Below are 22,952 nucleotides of genomic sequence, written 5' to 3'. Positions count from 1 at the left end.
AACTATGTATTTTTTGGCCTCTACTTAGCTTTTGCTGACAAATGTTACAGATAACAGGAGTTGGGTCATCTTTATCAATCTGAAAAAATGCCCAGGCTATGCAAGGCTTAGCACCCATGCGACCTGAAGAGCCACCACGACTTGTGGTGAGAGGCAGAGTTGTGTTTGAGGATGCAGTTGTTGACGTGCTTCCAGTACTACGTCTCTGTCCAGGAAGGCGCAACCTGACCTCGTCATCACTAGCATTCTCCTCCACCTCCTCTGCTGACCTCATCTCTTGGCTGACTGTGGGTTGACAGTAAGTGGGATCTCCAACCTCATCATCATCACCCTGTGCGTTATCACACCCGTCGTCCTCAGAGCCAACCTGTTCCTGCCCTGACAAAAAACTAAAGTTGTCGCTCCAATCAGGTATTTGAGTCTCATCATCGTCTTCCTCATTGTCTCCACCAACAGGAGTTACAGTTTGGGAACGAGGGTCTACATTATGGTCAGAACCTTCAGCGTCTGGTACTGGATCCGACTCATAAAGATTCTGGGCATCAGTGCAGATCATTTCCTCGTCTGGATTCACAGAAGCGCTGGAGTCGACCTCTGATTCCCAGGCTATAGTATGAGTAAACAGCTCTGCAGACTCAACCATCTGTTCTACCTCATACTCAGACGGGGAGCTGGAGATTTGGGAGCTGTGAGGAAGCAAGTGCGATTGGGGTGACACCTTTGAGGACTGGAGTATTTGTGATGTTGAAGTTGATGTGGAGGAGAGCCCACTTAAAGGAACACTTGATATCCGTTGAAGCACCTGCTGTTTTTGTGCCTCATCTGGAATTTGTAGCGATTGGCGTGGCCGTAAGAAAGGGATCTTATCACATTGTCCGCTAAAAGAAGTAGACATTTTAGTTTGGCTGGAAGATGGTCTTTCTTCTGCAGATGTTACTGTTGCTTTAACACCTACCCCATGGACACAACCTTTTTTCCCCTTCCCAACACGCCTATTCCCCTTTCCACCAGCAGCAGGCCTTTTTCCACTCATTTTGGTGGTTAACTAATTCACAACTCTGGAGTTGTTTGCACAAAAAAACAATGGATGGGAACTGAGCAGAGCTGAGTGGCCAAACTGTGGTATTAGGCCAAAACTATTGGCTGGGTTAGATGCAGAAAAAAATTATATTCAATTTGCAACCTGATGGAGGTCAGTATAGATGGACTAATAGAACAAGTCCCACACACAGCTAGAAGCCCAAATATTTTTTCAGAGGTAGATGCAGAAAAAAATTGTATTCAGTTTGCAACCTGATGGAGGTCAGTATAGATGGACTAATAGAACAAGTCCTACACACAGCTAGAAGCCCAAATATTTTTTCAGAGGTAGATGCAGAAAAAAAATATATTCAGTTTGCAACCTGATGGAGGTCAGTATAGATGGACTAATAGAGAAAGTCCCACACACTGCTAGAAGGCCAAATATTTTTTCAGAGCTAGATGCAGACAAAAAATTATTTTTAATTTGCAACCTGATGGAGGTCAGTATAGATGGACTAATAGAGAAAGTCCCACACACTGCTAGAAGGCCAAATATTTTTTCAGAGCTAGATGCAGATATAAATTATTTTTAATTTGCAACCTGATGGAGGTCAGTATAGATGGACTAATAGAGAAAGTCCCACACACTGCTAGAAGGCCAAATATTTTTTCAGAGCTAGATGCAGAAAAAAATTATATTCAGTTTGCAACCTGATGGAGGTCAGTATAGATGGACTAATAGAATAAGTCCCACACACAGCTAGAAGCCCAAATATTTTTTCAGAGTTAGATGCAGATAAAAATTGTTTTTAATTTGCAACCTGATGGAGGTCAGTATAGATGGACTAATAGAGAAAGTCCCACACACTGCTAGAAGGCCAAATATTTTTTCAGAGGTAGATGCAGAAAAAAATTATATTCAGTTTGCAACCTGATGGAGGTCAGTATAGATGGACTAATAGAACAAGTCCCACACACTGCTAGAAGGACAAATATTTTTTCAGAGCTAGATGCAGATAAAAATTATTTTTAATTTGCAACCTGATGGAGGTCAGTATAGCTGGACTAGTAGAACAAGTCCCACACACTGCTAGAAGGACAAATATTTTTTCAGAGCTAGATGCAGAAAAAAAATTATTTTGAATTTGCAACCTGATGGAGGTCAGTATAGATGGACTAGTAGAACAAGTCACACACACTGCTAGAAGGACAAATATTTTTTCAGAGCTAGATGCAGAAAAAAATTATATTTAATTTGCAACCTGATGGAGGTCAGTATAGATGGACTAATAGAACAAGTCCCACACACTGCTAGAAGGCCAAATATTTTTTCAGAGCTAGATGCAGACAAAAAATTATTTTTAATTTGCAACCTGATGGAGGTCAGTATAGATGGACTAATAGAACAAGTCCCACACACTGCTAGAAGCCCAAATATTTTTTCAGAGGTAGATGCAGAAAAAAATTATATTCAGTTTGCAACCTGATGGAGGTCAGTATAGATGGACTAATAAAACAAGTCCCACACACTGCTAGAAGCCCAAATATTTTTTCAGAGGTAGATGCAGAAAAAAATTATATTCAGTTTGCAACCTGATGGAGGTCAGTATAGATGGACTAATAGAACAAGTCCCACACACTGCTAGAAGGCCAAATATTTTTTCAGAGCTAGATGCAGACAAAAAATTATTTTGAATTTGCAACCTGATGGAGGTCAGTATAGATGGACTAGTAGAACAAGTCCCACACACTGCTAGAAGGACAAATATTTTTTCAGAGCTAGATGCAGAAAAAAATTATATTCAATTTGCAACCTGATGGAGGTCAGTATAGCTGGACTAGTAGAACAAGTCCCACACACTGCTAGAAGGACAAATATTTTTTCAGAGCTAGATGCAGAAAAAAAATTATTTTGAATTTGCAACCTGATGGAGGTCAGTATAGATGGACTAATAGAACAAGTCCCACACACTGCTAGAAGCCCAAATATTTTTTCAGAGGTAGATGCAGAAAAAAATTATATTCAGTTTGCAACCTGATGGAGGTCAGTATAGATGGACTAATAGAACAAGTCCCACACACTGCTAGAAGGCCAAATATTTTTTCAGAGCTAGATGCAGAAAAAAAATATATTCAATTTGCAACCTGATGGAGGTCAGTATAGATGGACTAGTAGAACAAGTCCCACACACTGCTAGAAGGACAAATATTTTTTCAGAGCTAGATGCAGAAAAAAATTATATTCAATTTGCAACCTGATGGAGGTCAGTATAGCTGGACTAGTAGAACAAGTCCCACACACTGCTAGAAGGACAAATATTTTTTCAGAGCTAGATGCAGAAAAAAATTATTTTGAATTTGCAACCTGATGGAGGTCAGTATAGATGGACTAATAGAACAAGTCCCACACACTGCTAGAAGCCCAAATATTTTTTCAGAGGTAGATGCAGAAAAAAATTATATTCAGTTTGCAACCTGATGGAGGTCAGTATAGATGGACTAATAGAACAAGTCCCACACACTGCTAGAAGGCCAAATATTTTTTCAGAGCTAGATGCAGAAAAAAAATATATTCAATTTGCAACCTGATGGAGGTCAGTATAGATGGACTAGTAGAACAAGTCCCACACACTGCTAGAAGGACAAATATTTTTTCAGAGCTAGATGCAGAAAAAAATTATATTCAATTTGCAACCTGATGGAGGTCAGTATAGATGGACTAATAGAACAAGTCCCACACACTGCTAGAAGGCCAAATATTTTTTCAGAGCTAGATGCAGACAAAAAATTATTTTGAATTTGCAACCTGATGGAGGTCAGTATAGATGGACTAATAGAACAAGTCCCACACACTGCTAGAAGGACAAATATTTTTTCAGAGCTAGATGCAGAAAAAAATTATATTCAATTTGCAACCTGATGGAGATCAGTATAGATGGACTAATAGAACAAGTCCCACACACTGCTAGAAGGCCAAATATTTTTTCAGAGCTAGATGCAGACAAAAAATTATTTTGAATTTGCAACCTGATGGAGGTCAGTATAGATGGACTAGTAGAACAAGTCCCACACACTGCTAGAAGGCCAAATATTTTTTCAGAGCTAGATGCAGAAAAAAATTATATTCAATTTGCAACCTGATGGAGGTCAGTATAGATGGACTAATAGAACAAGTCGCACACACTGCTAGAAGGACAAATATTTTTTCAGAGCTAGATGCAGACAAAAAAATATTTTTAATTTGCAACCTGATGGAGGTCAGTATAGATGGACTAATAGAACAAGTCCCACACACTGCTAGAAGGCCAAATATTTTTTCAGAGCTAGATGCAGATAAAAATTATTTTTAATTTGCAACCTGATGGAGGTCAGTATAGATGGACTAATAGAACAAGTCCCACACACTGCTAGAAGGCCAAATATTTTTTCAGAGCTAGATGCAGACAAAAAATTATTTTGAATTTGCAACCTGATGGAGGTCAGTATAGATGGACTAATAGAACAAGTCCCACACACTGCTAGAAGGACAAATATTTTTTCAGAGCTAGATGCAGAAAAAAATTATATTCAATTTGCAACCTGATGGAGGTTAGTATAGATGGACTAATAGAACAAGTCCCACACACTGCTAGAAGGCTAAATATTTTTTCAGAGCTAGATGCAGACAAAAAAATATTTTTAATTTGCAACCTGATGGAGGTCAGTATAGATGGACTAATAGAATGATGCTATGCCCAAAAGGTTTTACTTCACTAGGTGCAGTAAAAAAATTGGTATTCTGTACACAGGTGGTATATCTTGCAACACAGATAGGCTACTCCACTGACTAACACACTCTGCAATAGGCCAAAAAGGATTAGCTTTGCTAGATTCAGCCAAATGCTGTGAAAAAAACTTGCACAGCACTGGCACAGACCTGCCTGGAAAAAACTGATAGGAACTGATGTAACTTAGTCCTGAAAAGGACTGCAATTACAATTAGTCTTTACTCCCAACCTATCTATTTAAGAGCACAGACCTGCCTGATAAAAGTCGTAGGAAATGATGTAACGTAGTCCTTAAAAGGACTGCAATCACAACTATTCCCTACTCCCAAGCTATCTGTAGATTTGTGCGAAAATTGGCTTGAAATTAACAAGGTATAGCGCACACAGCAACAGCGGTGCCGTCTAACACGCAGCTGCAGCAGTGAGAAAATGGTGGCGACGGGGAAAATGGCTGGGTCTTATAGGGCAAGGACATGTGACATACACTGCCAATGACACATGCCCTTGCTTGTGTGAAAAAAAGCACTTCGCTCCGTGTGTGCGCTGCTGATAGGCTGACAGATTGCACCTCCCCACTGTAAATGCGGGAAAGAGAAAAAAAAATGGAGATCTTCATTATTCTTGCAGAGATCCATCCCCTGCCCCTCCCCCCGCCCCGCTGTACACTCAAACTGCGTATTAACATTAATTTTTATCGTTACTGAGAAAAAATCCAGTTATGATTTTGGTGCACGAACAGTTATCGAACATAACCTCGAACAGCCGAATTTTTCTCAAATCGTTCGTGCTCGCCGAACGGCTCGAACACCGCCCAAAACAGCTCGAATTTGAGATTGGCGAACAGTTCGAGTCGAACAACGCTCATCTCTAGTGGGGATGTTCCGCGGAGAAATCGGGGCGGCTGGGGACCGTTTATGGAACGTGTGTGGACACCCGGCCGCGGGGCGGCTGGGGACTGAGTGTGGACACCCGGCCACCCCCTGGCGGCTGGGGACCGAGCGTGGACACCAGGCCGCCGGGCGGCTGGGGACTGAGTATGGATACCTCGCTGCCGAAGCAGCCATGAGGTAGTGGCCAGCTTTGGCCTCCTCAAAACTAACAGGCCCCATTTCAAGTGCAAGCTAGCAGTATGGTACTGCAGCCTGCGGGTGGGTGGGTGGTTGGCTGCATATTTGCCCTTGCATTGCAAGGATTAGGGGAGGTACAATTGAACACTGCCCTGGGACAAGGACTTGCACGGGGATAGTTGCAAGTCTGCATCTTCTGATGCGGCAAGGATCACTTCTGATGGGCACACTTTTAGGCAGTGACCTGGGAGTCAGAGATGCTTCCAGGGGTCTTCCCCATGCTGTCCCCATGTCTTTTCAGCACTGTATGCATGTGTCACACAGCACATGATAAGGTTATAAAATGTTAAAATGACATTTCCCGGTGAATGCATCTGTCACAGTTGAAAGCAATACAAAAGTGCAAAAACGCATAAAAAATGCTACTTGTGAACATAGCCCAAGGTGTGGAGGAGTATTTTTGTTTTTGGTTGTTTATTTTACCTTATACCCAAGTCTTTACCCAGGAAAAGAAATTCCTTAACATATTTCACAGGAAAAAAGTTTCACTTTCTTTTTTGAACGTTTTATTATGAGCCTGTAAAAGTGGCTTAATACCTCTGACCACGTTGTTGACAACAGTGACCTGGGGGTCAGAAATGCTTCCTGGGGCGATCCCCATGCTGTCCCTATGTCATTTGAGCACTGTCACTACCTTTTTGGGCACTTGTTAGGCTTTTAAAAGACTGCCGGGGGTGCCACCGCAAAAATGCTCGGGTCGAGCATAGACTAACATTGGGCTCGTTGCTCGGGTCGAGCACCCGAGTATCACGGCGAGCTCGGCCCGAGCACCCGCTCAACACTAGTAGTTATATTTTTGTACATGGGGGCAGTATTATAGTGGTTATATTCTTGTACATGGGGGGCAGTATTATAGTAGTTATATTCTTGTACATAGGGGCAGTATTATAGTAGTTATATTATTGTACATAGGGAGCAGTATTATAGTAGTTATATTCTTGTACATGGGGGGCAGTATTATAGTAGTTATATTCTTATACATGGGGGCAGTATTATAGTAGTTATATTCTTGTACATGGGGGGCAGTATTATAGTAGTTATATTCTTGTACATAGGGGGCAGTATTATAGTAGTTATATTTTTGTACATAGGGGCAGTATTATAGTAGTTATATTCTTGTATATAGGGGTAGTATTATAGTAGTTATATTCTTGTACATGGGGCAGTATTATAATAGTTATATTCTTGCACATACGAGCAGGATTATAGTAGTTATATTCTTGTACATAGGGGGCAGCATTATAGTAGTTATATTATTGTACATAGTGAGCAGTATTATAGTAGTTATATTCTTGTACATGGGGGGTAGTATTATAGTAGTTATATTCTTGTACATGGGGCAGTATTATAATAGTTATATTCTTGTGTATAGGGGCAGTATTATAGTAGTTATATTCTTATACATGGGGGGCAGTATTATAGTAGTTATATTCTTGTACATGGGGGGCAGTATTATAGTAGTTATATTCTTGTACATACGGGCAGTATTATAGTATTTATATTTTTGTACATAGGGGGCAGTATTATAGTATTAATATTCTTGTACATGGGGGGCAGTATTATAGTAGTAATATTCTTGTACATAGGGGCAGTATTATAGTAGTTATACTCTTGTACATGGGGGCAGCATTATAGTAGTTATATTCTTGTACATAGGGGGCAGCATTATAGTAGTTATATTATTGTACATAGGGAGCAGTATTATAGTAGTTATATTCTTGTACATGGGGGGCAGTATTATAGTAGTTATATTCTTATACATGGGGGCAGTATTATAGTAGTTATATTTTTGTACATAGGGGGCAGCATTATAGTAGTTATATTCTTGTACATAGGGGGCAGTATTATAGTAGTTATGTTTTTGTACATAGGGGGCAGCATTATAGTAGTTATATTATTGTACATAGGGGGCAGCATTATAGTAGTTATATTATTGTACATAGGGAGCAGTATTATAGTATCATAGAATCATAGAATGGTAGAGTTGGAGGGGACCTCCTGGGTCATCTGGTCCTACCCCCTGCTCAAAGCAGGATTCACTAAATCATCTCAGACAGATGTCTGTCCAGCCTCTGTTTGAAGACGTCCATTGAAGGGGAACTCACCACCTCTCGTGGCAGCCTGTTCCACTCATTAATCACCCTAACTGTCAAAAAGTTTTTTCTAATATCTAATCTGTGTCTCCTCCCATTTAGTTTCATCCCATTGCTTCTAGTCTTTCCTTGTGCAAATGAGAATAAAGATGATCCTTCTACAATGTGACAGCCCTTGAAATATTTGTAGACAGCTATTAAGTCTCCTCTCAGTCTTCTTTTTTTCAAGCTAAACATTCCCAAATCCTGCAACCGTTCCTCATAGGACATGGTTTGCAGACCAGTCACCATTCTGGTCGCTCTTCTCTGAACTTGCTCCAGTTTGTCTATGTCTTTTTTAAAATGTGGTGCCCAAAACTGTACACAGTATTCCAGATGAGGTCTGACCAAAGAGGAGTAAAGACCGATAATGACTTCACGTGATCTAGACTGTATGCTTCTGTTAATACATCCCAGAATTGTATTTGCCTTTTTTGCTGCTGCATCACACTGTTGACTCATGTTCAGTCTATGATCTATTAATATACCTAAGTCTTTTTCACATGTACTGTTGCTTAGCTCTATTCCTCCCATTCTGTATATGCTTTTTTTCATTTTTATTGCCCAGATGTAGTACTTTGCATTTTTCCCTGTTAAAAACCATTCTGTTGGTTGCTGCCCACTGCTCCAGTTTATTTAGGTCTTTTTGAATCCTCTCTCTCTCTTCTCTAGTATTAGCTATCCCTCCTAGCTTTGTGTCATCAGCAAATTTAATCAGTCTACCCTCAATTCCTTCATCTAAATCATTGATAAAGATGTTGAACAATACAGGTCCCAGGACGGAGCCCTGTGGTACCCCACTTGAGACATTCATCCAGCTGGATGTGAAGCCATTTACGACCACTCTTTGAGTCCGATCACTAAGCCAGTTATGAATCCACCTAACAGTTGCCTGGTCCATTGCATACTTGGTAATTTTTTCAATAAGGATGGTGTGAGATACTTTGTCAAATGCTTTGCTGAAGTCAAGATATACTATATCTACAGCATTTCCCTGATACACCGAGTCAGTGATTCTGTCATAGAAGGAAATTAAGTTAGTCTGACATGACTTGTTAGTTACAAACCCATGCTGACTCTGGTTAATCACTTCATTCTTATCCATGTACTTACATACATGTTGTTTAATAATTTGTTCAAAGATCTTTCCTGGTATAGAAGTCAGACTCACCGGCCTATAGTTCCCTGGGTCCACCTTCTTCCCCTTTTTGAAGATAGGAACAACATTTGCTCTTCTCCAGTCTTCTGGGACTTCTCCTGTTCTCCAAGAATTTTCAAAGATTATGGAGAGTGGTTCTAAAATTTCTTCTACGATCTCCTTCAGTACTCTGGGGTGTAATTCATCTGGACCTGGAGACTTGAACTCATTTATGTTAGCTAAATGTTCCCTCACAATCTCTCTGTTTACAGATAACTTTGATTCTTCTATTCCTTTAAAAGGACAGTGAAGATCAGTTGATATTACATTTTCTTTCTGAGAGAAAACAGATGCAAAATAGGAATTAAAAAGTTCGGCCTTCTCAACATCCTCTCTTACCATTTCTCCATTTTCATCCTGTAAAAATCCTATAGCATCTTTGACTTTTCTTTTACTTTTGACATACCCCCAAAATCCTTTTTTATTGCTTTTGACATCTCTTGCAAGCCTTAATTCATTGTCAGCTTTAGCTAACCTGATACGTGCCCTGCAGGATCTGCAGACTGCATTATAATCTTCTTTAGATATGCCTCCCTCTTTCCATTTAATAAACATTTCTTTCTTTCTTTTTAGCATGTGTTTAAGTTCTGTGTTCATCCATCCTGGTTTCCTTAAATGCTTCCCATTCTTCCTACTTTTCGGGATTGTTAACGATTGTGCTTTGAGAATCTCATTTTTTAAAAATTTCCCATCCTTCCTGGACATTTTTGTCCTTAAGGACATCCAGCCATTGGATCCCTCCTATTCTCTTTCTGAGTCTCTTAAAATCTGCCTTTCTAAAATCTAACCTTGAAGTTTGAGTCTTCACATGTCTTCCTCCTCTAGTTATCCAAAATTCTATAATAGCATGATCGCTGCCTCCTAGGGTCCCAGCCACCTTTACCTCCTCAACCATTTCCTCCCTGTTTATAAGGATCAGATCCAAAGTAGCAGATCCCCTTGTTTTCTCTCCTACCTTTTGGAAGATAAAGTTGTCAGCAAGAGAGGATAAGAATTTGCTTGACCTGTTAGTTTTACTTGAGAGAGATTCCCAACAAATGTCTGGATAGTTGAAATCTCCCATGACCACTACGTCATATTTTTTGGAGAACTTGGTCATTTGATGCATAAAGAGTTCATCCATATCTTCAGCTTGCCCAGGTGGCCTGTAGTAAATGCCTACAATGGTGTCCTTTCCGTTGTTCTCTCCTTGTATTCTTACCCAAACAGTTTCCACAGAACTCCCAGTCTCTGAAGCTTCAATCTCTGTGCAGATATACGCTTTTCTAACATACAATGCGACACCTCCTCCTCGTTTATCAATTCTGTTTCTTGCAAATAAGTTGTATCCTTTTAGCCTTTTATTCCAATCATGTGTATCGTCCCACCAAGTTTCAGTGATTCCAATGACATCATATTCATTTTCCTGCATTAGTAGTTCCAATTCTCCTTGTTTGTTGCCCATGCTTTGTGCATTTGTATAAAAACATTTTAGTTTGTGATTGGTTTCTCTTCCTCCCATATTTTAATTATTTAAATTGTTTTGTCTTTGTTCTTTCTTTCCACTTCCAGTAGCAGAGATCTCAATAGTATTTGTCAGCTGTATGGCTTTTTCTGGCCTTTTTCTTCCCTTCCCACATTGTTCTAGTTTAAAGCTCTTCTGATGAGTGCAGCAAGGCGACTTCCAAATACATGTTTTCCAGTCTTCGTAAGGTGCACCCCATCTCTAGCAAGTAGTTATATTCTTGTACATAGGGGCAGTATTATAGTAGTCATATTCTTGTACATAGGGGCAGTATTATAGTAGTTATATTCTTGTACATAGGAACAGTATTATAGTAGTTATATTCTTGTACATAGGGGCAGTATTCTAGTAGTTATATTCTTGTACATAGGAGCAGTATTATAGAAGTTATATTCTTGTACATAGGGGCAGTATTATAGCAGTTATATTCTTGTACATAGGAGCAGTATTATAGTAGTTATATTCTTGTACATAGCGGCAGTATTATAGTAGTTATATTCTTGTACATAGGGGCAGTATTATAGTAGTTATATTCTTGTATATAGGAGCAGTATTATAGTAGTTATATTCTTGTACATAGGTAGCAGTATTATAGTAGTTATATTCTTGTACATAGGGGCAGTATTATAGTAGTTATTTTCTTGTACATAGGAGCAGTATTATAGTAGTTATATTCTTGTACATAGGGGCAGTATTATAGTAGTTATATTCTTGTACATAGGAGCAGTATTATAGTAGTTATATTATTGTACATAGGGGCAGTATTATAGTAGTTATATTCTTGTACATAGGAGCAGTATTATAGTAGTTATATTCTTGTACATAGGGGCAGTATTATAGTAGTTATATTCTTGTACATAGGGGCAGTATTATAGTAGTTATATTCTTGTACATAGGAGCAGTATTCTAGTAGTTATATTCTTGTACATAGGAGCAGTATTATAGAAGTTATATTCTTGTACATAGGGGCAGTATTATAGCAGTTATATTCTTGTACATAGGAGCAGTATTATAGTAGTTATATTCTTGTACATAGCGACAGTATTATAGTAGTTATATTCTTGTACATAGGGGCAGTATTATAGTAGTTATATTCTTGTATATAGGAGCAGTATTATAGTAGTTATATTCTTGTACATAGGTAGCAGTATTATAGTAGTTATATTCTTGTACATAGGGGCAGTATTATAGTAGTTATTTTCTTGTACATAGGAGCAGTATTATAGTAGTTATATTCTTGTACATAGGGGCAGTATTATAGTAGTTATATTCTTGTACATAGGAGCAGTATTATAGTAGTTATATTATTGTACATAGGGGCAGTATTATAGTAGTTATATTCTTGTACATAGGAGCAGTATTATAGTAGTTATATTCTTGTACATAGGGGCAGTATTATAGTAGTTATATTCTTGTACATAGGGGCAGTATTATAGTAGTTATATTCTTGTACATAGGAGCAGTATTATAGTAGTTATATTATTGTACATAGGAGCAGTATTATAGTAGTTATATTATTGTACATAGGGGGCAGTATTATAGTAGTTATATTCTTGTACATAGGGGGCAGTATTATAGTAGTTATATTCTTGTACATAGGAGCAGTATTATAGTAGTTATATTCTTGTACATAGGGGACAGTATTATAGTAGTTATATTCTTGTACATAGGGAGCAGTATTATAGTTGTTATATTCTTGTACATAGGGGGCAGTATTATAGTAGTTATATTCTTATACATAGAAGCAGTATTATAGTAGTTATATTCTGTACATAGGGGCAGTATTATAGTAGTTATATTCTTGTACATGGGGGCAGTATTATAGTAGTTATATTCTTATACATAGAAGCAGTATTATAGTAGTTATATTCTTGTACATAGGAGCAGTATTATAGTAGTTATATTCTTGTGTAGCGCCGGCGTCCCTGCCCTCTGCTAGGCAGGGACGCTGTTCCCCTCACCTCCCTGCTCCCTGCCCGGCGTCCTCCTCCCGCTCTGCTGGCAGCGCGCGCTCCTTCCCGGCCACTGTGCTTAGGGCGCGCGCGCTCTCCCTTCCTCTTAAAGGGGCCGCGCGCGCCGTCCTAAGGAGTCCCCGGCCAATGGCCGGAGGACTTCACCATATATAAGGCACCTCCTCCAAAATGGAGGTGCCCGAGCAATGTTGTTGCACTGTTCTACTCTGCTTCAGCCCTCAGGTCCCGTTGCCAGTTACCTGCCAGTTACCTGCCAGTTACCTGCCTGATTCCTGCCAGAGTCCTGCCAGTTTGCTGTCTGTTTCCTGCCTGTTATTCCTGCTACCTGCTTGCTAGCCTGAGGTCCGACGGTCTGCCTTACAACTCCTGTCAGTCTGTCTAAGGACCAGCTTGCCCACTCACCTGGGAGCGCACATCAGCTACCTGCCTGCTTGCTAGCCTGAGGTCCGACGGTCTGCCTTTCTACTCCTGTCAGTCTGTCTATGGACCAGCTTGCCCGCTCACCTGGGAGCGCTCCTCCGCTACCTGCCTGCTTGCCTGCCCGGAGGCTCCGCCGTCACGTGCTGTGACCACCAGCTATTCCAGAGACTCTTGCCCGCTCACCTGGGAGCGCTTCTCCGCTACCTGCCTGCTTGCCTGCCCGGAGGCTCCGCCGTCACGTGCTGTGACCACCAGCTATTCCAGAGACTCTTGCCCGCTCACCTGGGAGCGCTTCTCCGCTACCTGCCTGCTTGCCTACCTGGAGGCTTCGCCGTCACGTGCTGTGACCACCTGCTATTCCAGAGACTCTCGCTTGCTCACCTGGGAGCACACATCCTCCATCTGCCTTGCTAGCCTACCTGGAGGTTCAGCCATCACAGGTCGTACCTACCCTTTACCTAGAGACTGCCCCGGTCACTTGCCGTGACCTCCAGCCCGTTCACCCAGAGACTGCCCCGGTCACTTGCCGTGACCTCCAGCCCGTTCACCCAGAGACTGCCCCGGTCACTTGCCGTGACCTCCAGCCCGTTCATCCAGAGACTGTCCCGGTCACTTGCCGTGACCTCCTGCCCGTACACCCAGAGACTGTCCCGGTCACCTGCTGTGACTGCCTGCCTGGTCGCCACCCGCTCCCTTACAAGGACCGCCCCCTTGTATAGTAGCTCAGAGGTTCCGCCTCCCAGACCCGTTACAGTTTGCTCGGGCCATGGAACCCGGTGGCACCCAAGCTCCCTCGCTCTCGGACCTCTGTCATGAACTGTCCCGTCAGAGTTCCCAACAGGAGTCCATCCTGGGTCACCTGCGGAATGTCAATTCTCGCCTGGATACTCTGACTGCTCCACCAGCAACCTCCGCCAGTGCCATGACTCGCAACCCGGCAGCTCCGCTGCCCACCAATACCATGGTATCCTACCCCGGACCCCGGCTTTCTGCACCTCCTCGCTTCGGAGGCGACTCCGCCCAGGCTCGGGGCTTCATAAATCAGTGCACCCTGCACTTTGAACTATTGTCCCACCAGTTTAACTCCGACCGGGCCAAAATTGCCTTCATCATGTCCCATCTCACCGGGGAGGCCCTGGCCTGGCTAAATCCTCTATGGGAGAGAGGAGACCCCCTGGTGTCCGACTTGCCTGCCTTCCTCACGGCTTTCCGGAAAGTCTTCGACGAACCCGGACGGAAGACCTCATCCGCATCATCTCTGCTACGCCTCCGTCAGGGAAGTCTCACCGTGGGCCAATATGCCATACGGTTCCGTACCCTTGCCTCGGAGCTGGCCTGGGATAACGACGCTCTGGTATCCGTCTTCTGGGAGGGTCTGTCCGGCCGTATTAAAGATGAACTTGCCGGTCGGGACATTCCTACCACTCTCGATGACCTAATAACTCTTGCCACCCGGATTGACCTACGGTTCCAGGAGCGTGCCAAAGAGGTCACCCGTGAGAGGAGGTTTCCACGTCTAGCTCCTACCTTTCAGAAACCCGTCACTCCCTCCGTCTCTCCCCAGGTACACTCTCCTGAGTCTATGCAGGTCGACCAGACCAAGATGGTCAAAACCCGTCAGGACTTACGCCATGCCGAGGGGAGCTGCTTCTACTGTGGCAGTAAGGAGCACCGGATCCGTGCCTGCCCAGAGAGGTCGGGAAATGCCTGTGTCTAGGTTCGCTCAGAGAGGTCGACCTAGACAAGAATAAATCCTCTCCATCTCTGCTGCTGTCAGTTTCAATCGTCTGCGGGGAGAAACGTTATTTCGAACTAGCCCAACTGGACTCTGGAGCAGCCGGGAATCTTATTTCACAGTCCCTGGTAGAGAAATACCGCATCCCCACCAAACCTCTGGCTGTACCCTTGTCTGTTGCTGCCGTGGATGGGGGTCTCTTACCACGCCCCATCCAACTCATCACCGAATCCATTACTCTACAGGTGGGAATGCTGCATTCTGAGAGTATCTCCTTTCATGTTCTGCCTGGACTCTCTCACGCCCTCTTGCTAGGTCTACCTTGGCTCCAGAGACATGCACCCGTGCTTGACTGGCAGACCGGAGAAGTCCTTCGCTGGGGACAGGACTGCCATAAGACCTGTCTGGTTCCCGTCCATCCCGTCCGTCCTTCTCCTACCCCAGCTAATCTACCTGGACTTCCGATTCCTTATTGGTCTTATGCTGATGTCTTTAATAAAAAGGAAGCAGAGACACTACCCCCTCATAGACCATACGACTGCCCTATCGACCTGTTACCCGGTACTACTCCTCCCCGTGGGCGTATTTATCCATTATCCGCTGCTGAGACCCGGTCGATGTCCGAATATATTGAGGAGAATCTGGCCAGGGGATTCATCCGGAAATCTACCTCCCCGGCGGGAGCAGGCTTCTTCTTCGTAAAAAAGAAGGACGGCTCTCTCCGTCCCTGTATAGACTATAGAGGCCTTAACCAAATCACGGTGAAGAATAAGTACCCCCTTCCGCTCATTCCGGAGTTATTTGATCGTCTGAGAGGGGCTAGAATCTTCACCAAACTGGACCTCCGTGGGGCGTACAACCTGGTTCGTATCCGTCAGGGGGATGAATGGAAGACGGCATTCAACACCCGGGACGGCCACTATGAATATCTGGTAATGCCCTTTGGTCTCTGTAACGCTCCTGCCGTCTTTCAAGAGTTGGTCAATGACATCTTCCGGGATCTTCTCTACTCCTGCGTAGTGGTGTACCTGGACGACATCTTGGTCTTCTCTCCGGATCTCCAGACTCACCGGAGGGACGTTCGTCAGGTCCTGCTCAGGCTCAGGCAGAATCACCTCTTCGCTAAATACGAGAAGTGCCTCTTTGAGCAGACCTCGCTTCCGTTTTTGGGCTACATTATTTCTCAGACCGGCCTACGAATGGATCCAGAGAAACTGTCTGCCATCGAGAAATGGCCTCGACCGGAGGGGTTGAAGGCCATTCAGCGGTTCCTGGGCTTCGCCAACTACTACCGCCTCTTCATACCACACTTCTCTTCCCGGACTGCCCCAATTTCCGCGCTCACCCGTAAGGGTACTAATCCCAAAGAGTGGCCGCCCGAAGCAGAGGAGGCCTTTCTTTCCTTAAAACAGGCCTTCTCTTCCGCCCCGGTGCTGCATCGCCCGGACGGCAACAAGCAGTTCTTCCTGGAAGTTGACGCCTCCTCCTCTGGAGCCGGAGCGGTACTTACTCAAAAATCATCTTCCGGGAGGATGGTAACTTGCGGCTTCTTCTCTAAACTCTTCTCCTCCTCAGAGCGCAATTATTCCATAGGAGACCGAGAGTTATTGGCCATCAAACTGGCATTGGAGGAGTGGCGTTACCTGCTCGAGGGGGCTCTTCACCCGGTAATAATTTACACTGACCACAAGAACTTGGCTTATCTCCAGCATGCCCAGAGACTTAACCCGCGCCAAGCCCGGTGGTCCTTGTTTTTTGCTCGCTTTGATTTTGTTCTTCATTTTCGCCCGGCTGACAAAAACGTCAAGGCGGACGCCTTGTCTCGATCCTTTCTGGTGTCTGATCTCGAGGAAGATCCGAAACACATCATCGATCCCGCCAGAGTAATGCAGGTGGCTCCCGTGAGTCTAAATCGTCTCCCTCCCGGAAAGACGTTCGTATCAGTACCTGATCGGGAGAAGATCCTTCACTGGGGTCACTCGTCTAAACTGGCTGGCCATGCCGGTCAGAAAAAGACCCTCCAGCTTATTACCCGGCACTACTGGTGGCCTACCCTGCACAAGGACGTAATAGACTTTGTTTCTGCCTGTGTGTCCTGCGCCCGCAACAAGGTTCCGAGACATCTGCCAGCCGGTCGCCTCCTTCCGCTCCCAGTACCTGCTGCCCCCTGGCAGCATATAGCAATGGACTTTATAACAGACCTCCCAGTCTCTGCCGGTTGTACGGTCATTTGGGTGGTCGCTGACCGCTTCTCCAAGATGGCTCATTTCGTTCCCCTGCCAGGCCTCCCGTCTGCACCCGAGCTAGCTAAAGACTTTATTCGTCACATCTTCCGTCTTCATGGCCTGCCCCTCCACATCGTGTCGGATCGTGGGGTACAGTTCACCTCACGCTTCTGGAGAGCCACTTGTAAACTGCTAGACGTCACCCTGGACTTCTCTTCCGCTTACCACCCACAGTCCAATGGTCAAGTGGAGCGGATCAATCAGAACCTGACCAGTTACCTCCGGCACTTCGTTAATGCCCATCATTCAGACTGGGTGGATCTCCTACCATGGGCCGAGTTCTCTTATAACAATCACGAGAGCGAATCCTCCTCCAAATCCCCGTTTTTTGTAGTCTTCGGTCAGCATCCTCGGATTCCTTTTCCTGTCTCCACCTCTGTGGACAACCCGGCTGCGGAATCTCTCGTTGGCAAATTTTCCTCCATTTGGGAGAGTACCCGATCCGCACTCCTTCAGTCGTCCGAACGGATGAAAAGACACGCTGACAAAAAACGCCTGGATCCTCCACAATTTCGTCCCGGAGATAAATTCTGGCTCTCATCTAAATATGTCCGACTCAAGATACCTTCTTACAAGTTAGGGCCTCGGTTCATCGGCCCCCTGGAGGTCATCAGTCAGATCAACCCGGTGGCCTATAAATTGAAACTCCCGGCCAACTTACGGATCCCTAACTCCTTCCATGTATCTCTCCTCAAACCTGTGGTACTTAACTCTTTTTCCAAGTCTACAGGTACGCCTCCTGCTCCGGTTTCTGCTGAGGACGAGTTTGAGGTAGAGAACATTCTTGCCACCAAAAGGGTAAGAGGAAAGACCTTTTTTCTAGTAGATTGGAAGGGGTTTGGTCCTGAGGAGAGAACGTGGGAGCCCCGGGAGAACATCCATGCCCCTCTTATCCTTGCTAAATTTCTGTCTGGCCTAAAAAAGGGGGGGCCTAAAGGGGGGGGTACTGTAGCGCCGGCGTCCCTGCCCTCTGCTAGGCAGGGACGCTGTTCCCCTCACCTCCCTGCTCCGTGCCCGGCGTCCTCCTCCCGCTCTGCTGGCAGCGCGCGCTCCTTCCCGGCCACTGTGCTTAGGGCGCGCGCGCGCGCTCTCCCTTCCTCTTAAAGGGGCCGCGCGCGCCGTCCTAAGGAGTCCCCGGCCAATGGCCGGAGGACTTCACCATATATAAGGCACCTCCTCCAAAATGGAGGTGCCCGAGCAATGTTGTTGCACTGTTCTACTCTGCTTCAGCCCTCAGGTCCCGTTGCCAGTTACCTGCCAGTTACCTGCCTGATTCCTGCCAGATTCCTGCCAGTTTGCTGTCTGTTTCCTGCCTGTTATTCCTGCTACCTGCTTGCTAGCCTGAGGTCCGACGGTCTGCCTTACAACTCCTGTCAGTCTGTCTAAGGACCAGCTTGCCCGCTCACCTGGGAGCGCACATCAGCTACCTGCCTGCTTGCTAGCCTGAGGTCCGACGGTCTGCCTTTCTACTCCTGTCAGTCTGTCTATGGACCAGCTTGCCCGCTCACCTGGGAGCGCTCCTCCGCTACCTGCCTGCTTGCCTGCCCGGAGGCTCCGCCATCACGTGCTGTGACCACCAGCTATTCCAGAGACTCTTGCCCGCTCACCTGGGAGCGCTTCTCCGCTACCTGCCTGCTTGCCTGCCCGGAGGCTCCGCCGTCACGTGCTGTGACCACCAGCTATTCCAGAGACTCTTGCCCGCTCACCTGGGAGCGCTTCTCCGCTACCTGCCTGCTTGCCTACCTGGAGGCTTCGCCGTCACGTGCTGTGACCACCTGCTATTCCAGAGACTCTCGCTTGCTCACCTGGGAGCACACATCCTCCATCTGCCTTGCTAGCCTACCTGGAGGTTCAGCCATCACAGGTCGTACCTACCCTTTACCTAGAGACTGCCCCGGTCACTTGCCGTGACCTCCAGCCCGTTCACCCAGAGACTGCCCCGGTCACTTGCCGTGACCTCCAGCCCGTTCACCCAGAGACTGCCCCGGTCACTTGCCGTGACCTCCAGCCCGTTCATCCAGAGACTGTCCCGGTCACTTGCCGTGACCTCCTGCCCGTACACCCAGAGACTGTCCCGGTCACCTGCTGTGACTGCCTGCCTGGTCGCCACCCGCTTCCTTACAAGGACCGCCCCCTTGTATAGTAGCTCAGAGGTTCCGCCTCCCAGACCCGTTACATCTTGTACATAGGAGGCAGTATTATAGTAGTTATATTCTTGTACATAGGGGGCAGTATTATAGTAGTTATATTCTTATACATAGGGTGCAGTATTATAGTAGTTATATTCTGTACATAGGGGCAGTATTATAGTAGTTATATTCTTGTACATAGGGAGCAGTATTATAGTAGTTATATTCTTGTACATAGGAGCAGTATTATAGTATTCTTGTACATAGGAGCAGTATTATAGTAGTTATATTCTTGTACGTAGGGGCAGTATTATAGTAGTTATATTCTTGTACGTAGGGGCAGTATTATAGTAGTTATATTCTTGTACATGGGGCAGTATTATAATAGTTATAATCTTGTACATAAGGGGGAGTGTTATAATACTTAATTGATAATAATAATAATAATAATAATTGATTATTATTATTATATTCCGCTAAGTACAGGTTATGAAATGTGCACAGAGCATTTGTCATTTTACGTTATCCTTTCTTACTCATGACTGATGTGAAAAATAAGAAAACTAAAAGGTATTTCTCAGAAATCTGTTTTTGTAAAGTCTTTACCTTGTCTGTTGACTTCTCCGTTTATGTAGATATCAGTAGTGACTGGAATTGTTTTTTTCATGTAATTTTCTAGACATATTTTGAAATGAAGTTGCCTGAAACTAGGCACGTTTATCATGTAGAATAACATGAAAGCTGAAACAATTTGTTCTAATACTTGTAACCCACACACATACAGAATAGGTATTCTTCTGCTTCTCTGCAGGTCTGTATGGCCTTGGGTTTAACACAAACATATTTTGAATTCCCAAACTCTATTAACCTCTATTACCTCCATGAGCTGCTATTGTATTAATCTAGAACTTTTTTTTTCTATAAATTACGTTTTTCCTTTATGTATCCTGGGAATTCAACCAAGTTCATGAGAAACCGACCAAGTGTTCTCTGGTTTGCAGTACGAAGAATAGTAATAATGGAAACACAAATCCTCTAGTATCACATTGTTATTGGGCATGTGGATAAACTCAATAAATGGGTTTTATCAAGATAATTCCTTTAAAAAAGGATTCAACCAGAGCAATAATCTAATCATTAGCTTCTTCACAATTAACTGTGAGTTGGGGCAAGCTGAACCTAGCCAGGCGGCCAGCTGCGGGGAAACTTGTAATGCCAGCCTTGTCATACATAGACGGCTGTCTTCTGGCTTCTTCCTTGTGTCTTCTATATAACTTAATAGGTGCACATGAGGATTTTTTTTCTTACATCCATTCATATATTATAACTAATGGACACCAAACAACAAATGGTTCATTTATGTAGGAGGTCGTAATCTGTCTTGTTTATAAATATAGTATAACGAGCTGGATGTAAAGCTAGCAATATAAGAGGCTACCACGAATCTGTCTTCACAATTACTTTGGCAATCTTGGCCACCCACCCCCTAAGTTCAAGAATATAACTACTATAATACTGCCCCTATGTACAAGAATATAACTACTATAATACTGCCCCTATGTACAAGAATATAACTACTATAATACTGCCCCTATGTACAAGAATATAACTACTATAATACTGCCCCTATGTACAAGAATATAACTACTATAATACTGCCCCTATGTACAAGAATATAACTACTATAATACTGCCCCTATGTACAAGAATATAACTACTATAATACTGCCCCTATGTACAAGAATATAACTACTATAATACTGCCTCCTATGTACAAGAATATAACTACTATAATATTGCCCCTATGTACAAGAATATAACTACTATAATACTGCCCCTATGTACAAGAATATAACTACTATAATACTGCCCCTATGTACAAGAATATAACTACTATAATACTGCCCCTATGTACAAGAATATAACTACTATAATACTGCCCATATGTACAAGAATATAACTACTATAATACTGCTCCTATGTACAAGAATATAACTACTATAATACTGCCCCTATGTACAAGAATATAACTACTATAATACTGCCCCTATGTACAAGAATATAACTACTATAATACTGCCTCCTATGTACAAGAATATAACTACTATAATACTGCCCCTATGTACAAGAATATAACTACTATAATACTGCCCCTATGTACAAGAATATAACTTCTATAATACTGCCCCTATGTACAAGAATATAACTACTATAATACTGCCCCTATGTACAAGAATATAACTACTATAATACTGCCCCTATGTACAAGAATATAACTACTATAATACTGCCTCCTATGTACAAGAATATAACTACTATAATACTGCCCCTATGTACAAGAATATAACTACTATAATACTGCCCCTATCTACAAGAATATAACTACTAAAATACTGCCCCCTATGTGCAAGAATATAACTACTATAAAACTGCTCCTATGTACAAGAATATAACTACTATAATACTGCTCCAATGTGCAAGAATATAACTACTATAATACTGCTCCTATGTACAAGAATATAACTACTATAATACTGCCCCCTATGTACAAGAATATAACTACTATAATACTGCTGCTATGTACAAGAATATAACTACTATAATACTTCTCATATGTACAAGAATATAACTACTATAATACTGCCCCCTATGTACAAGAATATAACTACTATAATACTGCTGCTATGTACAAGAATATAACTACTATAATACTGCTGCTATGTACAAGAATATAACTACTATAATACTGCTGCTATGTACAAGAATATAACTACTATAATACTGCTCCAATGTACAAGAATATAACTACTATAATACTGCTCCTATGTACAAGAATATAACTACTATAATACTGCCCCCTATGTTCAAGAATATAACTACTATAATACTGCCCCTATGTACAAGAATATAACTACTATAATACTGCCCCTATGTACAAGAATATAACTACTATAATACTGCCCCTATGTACAAGAATATAACTACTATAATACTGCCCCTATGTACAAGAATATAACTACTATAATACTGCCCCTATGTACAAGAATATAACTACTATAATACTGCCCCTATGTACAAGAATATAACTACTATAATACTGCCCCTATGTACAAGAATATAACTACTATAATACTGCTCCTATGTACAAGAATATAACTACTATAATACTGCCCCTATGTACAAGAATATAACTACTATAATACTGCCCCTATGTACAAGAATATAACTACTAAAATACTGCCCCCTATGTGCAAGAATATAACTACTATAAAACTGCACCTATGTACAAGAATATAACTACTATAATACTGCTGCAATGTACAAGAATATAACTACTATAATACTGCTCCTATGTACAAGAATATAACTACTATAATACTGCCCCCTATGTACAAGAATATAACTACTATAATACTGCTGCTATGTACAAGAATATAACTACTATAATACTTCTCCTATGTACAAGAATATAACTACTATAATACTGCCCCCTATGTACAAGAATATAACTACTATAATACTGCTGCTATGTACAAGAATATAACTACTATAATACTGCTGCTATGTACAAGAATATAACTACTATAATACTGCTGCTATGTACAAGAATATAACTACTATAATACTGCTCCAATGTACAAGAATATAACTACTATAAT

Source organism: Phyllobates terribilis, unplaced genomic scaffold (genome assembly GCF_046119375.1).
Source record: "Phyllobates terribilis strain yellow unplaced genomic scaffold, ASM4611937v1 Scaffold_14__1_contigs__length_39327217, whole genome shotgun sequence".
Classification (NCBI taxonomy): domain Eukaryota; kingdom Metazoa; phylum Chordata; class Amphibia; order Anura; family Dendrobatidae; genus Phyllobates; species Phyllobates terribilis.
Note: the sequence above shows the minus strand (reverse complement) of the source record.